The sequence below is a fragment of the Colias eurytheme genome, chromosome 12, assembly GCF_061535395.1.
Source record: "Colias eurytheme isolate Ceu_HAF_F1 chromosome 12, ilColEury1 Martin Lab GWU primary, whole genome shotgun sequence".
Lineage (NCBI taxonomy): Eukaryota > Metazoa > Arthropoda > Insecta > Lepidoptera > Pieridae > Colias > Colias eurytheme.
The window spans coordinates 7,510,352-7,513,924 of record NC_142991.1 but is presented as its reverse complement, the minus strand read 5'-3'; positions in this window follow the sequence as shown (position 1 = coordinate 7,513,924).

Here is a 3,573-nt window from a genome sequence, read left to right as displayed (position 1 = left end):
TCGAATAGCATAGTAACTACTAATTAGAATCTTAACTGATAAACTTATCTGGAAACGAAAATAACAATATTAAGGGCCGATTTTTCAATGCTTGGATAAAACTTATCCGTCCAATAAAGTATTAAACGAAAATATTAAAATGTCACGTAAACTGTCAAATACGGGCAACTAGAATACGTTTTAAAAATGGTAGTTTTATTCATTATTCGACGAATAAGTTTTAACCAAGGATTGAAAAATCAGCCCTAAGATTACTTATTAATTCATTGTGCATTAAAATTACATATTTAAGTTTCATGCTGATGTTAGAACAACATAATTAAGTCCACACACCATGCACGTCAAACAGACATACAATTTGGCAATACGAGTCGAACAACTGACACTCGGAACTCCAATAAACTACATCATTTCGGGCACGCTAATTTAACTCAAACATCGTCAACAAAAGCAACTCCAATGCAGAAGTTCCAAGAGCAAATCTACTTACGTGGCTTCCATAGTGTTTTGTACAGATTCAGTTACACTGGCTTCCCGGCTAACACAGAAGAAATCGATGCCAAGAGCACAAGTTTTGGATTCTGTAAAAGTTAATACGAGAACGCCGTTTTGCTGAGTTAGTACTGAAGGAAGTTGAGAATGAATTGAATTCGCGGTATACGTTTTAAGCACGTCGTTATTTGTATAATTACAATGAAGTAGCTGATTTCAGATAATTTGTTGGTGAAAAATAGCTAATTATTAAATAATGTTTCTGTTTTCGTAATTGAACAACTGAAAGGACTTTAATATATTTTTACACACCTATAATGATAAAAAGACAAAGCATAGTTTAATATTATATTAACAGACATTTTGTAAGATATTATACTGTAGAAAAGTTCTATATCAGTATTATAAACGTAAAACGAGTTCAAATTCGATAATAAATGAAATCAGGATAAGAATATTTGATTTCGTATACTTAAATCTTAAATAGACATCGGTAAAATAACTCGGAATTATCCTGAAAATTTAAATTCACCAAATTAGAAACCAAAAACGGAAGAAAGTATATCGAAGCCAAATTATATTTTTTATTGCTTCTTCTCAGCTGTCTACGAGATCCAGTTAAATTTATTGCGTTTTTAATGACGCCTGAAATTTGAGCAGCTCAAGGCTGTGGTTGAAATAAAAATGTGATATGGCTGGCCTATTTTTACACTATTCCTCTTACTGGGAAAATTTTAGTCGCTATCGAGTTCAAATGTATATTTTATTGCATGCAAGCTTCGACTAGATAGTTAAAATAGTGCCTGATTCGGTTAATGTCGATTCTCATTGTAAATGTAGCTTCTTGAGTGCTTGAAATCTACACATATTTACACATTTAAAGGGGTGTGCTAAAGATATAGTTGAAATTACAGGAAATTAAATAAAATCAGTGATTTTGTAAGCAAACCGTATATATGTATAATACATTTATAGTGATTTTAGATGATGATAGCGTTTATTGCAAACAGCAGAATCTTTATGGACAAAATATGAAATTCCAGCTACAAAAATATTAGCCTACAAAAAATCGTCTACATAATCATACTATGCAAAATAATAAAATTAATTAACGACTCACGAACGATACGAAAAACAATTAAGAAATACGCGGCCAATAAATAACTATTAATTGCATCTCCAAAATGGACATCACTTACCACGCAACTTTTGTAATGAATTAATTACTCGCAATATGGACCGGCTCCAATTTTATGAGTAACTTTATTAAAATTTCTCAAAACTTATGCCAAAAGTTCATTTTGATCGGTACTAGAGTCCCGCAAATTGGAGCGAATTTTCTAATTTCGCCTGTCATTTGCGTTAATGACGTCATTACGTGGACCTTAGGTGTTCTCAAGATGTTATTACTCAAGTTTTGAGAAAGTTTTATACTGAAAATATAGGGGAATAGTGTTTCTAGCTTGAGTTATGAGAAATTTTAATACTGCGATATGATTTTTACGAAGTTGAGAATACTCGTGTTCTTGTTTGTTTTTTGCGTTTTATTAAAGTTTGCTATAAACTGCTGGAAATGTGATATACAAAATAAATATATAATCTTTAATTTTTGAATACTCATATTATGATACATAATTGGTACCGGGCCAGTACAATATTTTTGCACGCCTGTCGAAAAAGAAGTGTAGTTCTTTCCTAGAGACCATCTTAATTAAACACTTGGAAGATTCAGATAAATGTTTAGTAAGAATTCAAAATTAATAATTAGACTAGTCTTAGTTGTTAGTATTAAACTTCAATTGCAGTCTTCGTCTTTTGTTTTAGAATCCTTATTCATTGATATGCTTTTCTATGTGTAACATTACTTATTACAAGCTTTTGTCTGTATAAATGCTTTTGTTAACTTAGTTTACATAATATTACCATAGCAATATTTGCGTACACGGTACGTTTATTCCTACTACCTAAATAAATATTTAGAATTGGCGCCATTTGAAAAACTATTTATTTCAAAAGGTATAATATGAAAACAATTAACCTATACCTACGCTTACTCAGGCCGCTAGCTAGTGATTTGTCGCATTGGAAAGTCTGAAACGAACGAAAACAAAAAAAAAACGAAAATTAATTAAAAAGTTTTGATTTAGTCTTTATTATAAATGCAAAAGTGGCATACTACATAATAATAAAACTTAATCTTGACATAAGGAGTTATAAGAATTGGGAATAAGGCTGCATGATATATGTATTACCTACATATGAAAAAGCAGAAATTTTTTCACAATAAAGCCATCACGTAACCTTGCTTTTGGTATAAAGTCTGAGTGCACTCAAAAACCTGGTTGTTGAGAGCTACATTACGTTTTTGTCGAAACAGATTAAATTGGGACTTGCTAGAGCTTTTGGAGAAAACAAATAAGGATATGTATAATATGTTTAAGAGAAGATGGAGCAAAATTCATGGCATTTACAAATTTATAATACATAATATTTTATATATTTTAAATCAAATGGAATTAAAAGTCATATTATTTGCATATTAATAAAATTAATACTAATGACTGATGTGCTTAAGACGTTAATTTGTTCTATGAATGTTATAATTAAGAAACACAGTTCAAATCTCGAAGTACAAGTTTCGTATCTAGTTTCTATCAAGCAACCCGGAATAAAAATTAATTAAATATGAAAATATTATACCTGAAAAATCAGGAGCTCGTAAAGATTATTATAAAAATTGTATATTTAAGGTAGTAGTCACGCCGAACCTTCCATCCTATCAGACTATAACTACAAACAAACAAACTCTTCAGCTTTATAATATTAGTATAGATAATATTATGTGTATTTCACCTTAGTTCATTGAAATGTTACATTTTTTAGGCCTAACCTTGCATTTTTTAGAGGACGCAATTTTGTTTTTTTGATATGTAGGGGGGGTCAGTGTGAAGCTAAAACCAAGTTTGTGGGGTCGCCACCCTTGTCCCACGGCCGCCATCTTGAAAATAGCGGTTGGAATGGTTTTTACGATATATCTCATATACTATTTATTTGATAAAAAAATATTGTGAACATTATTTG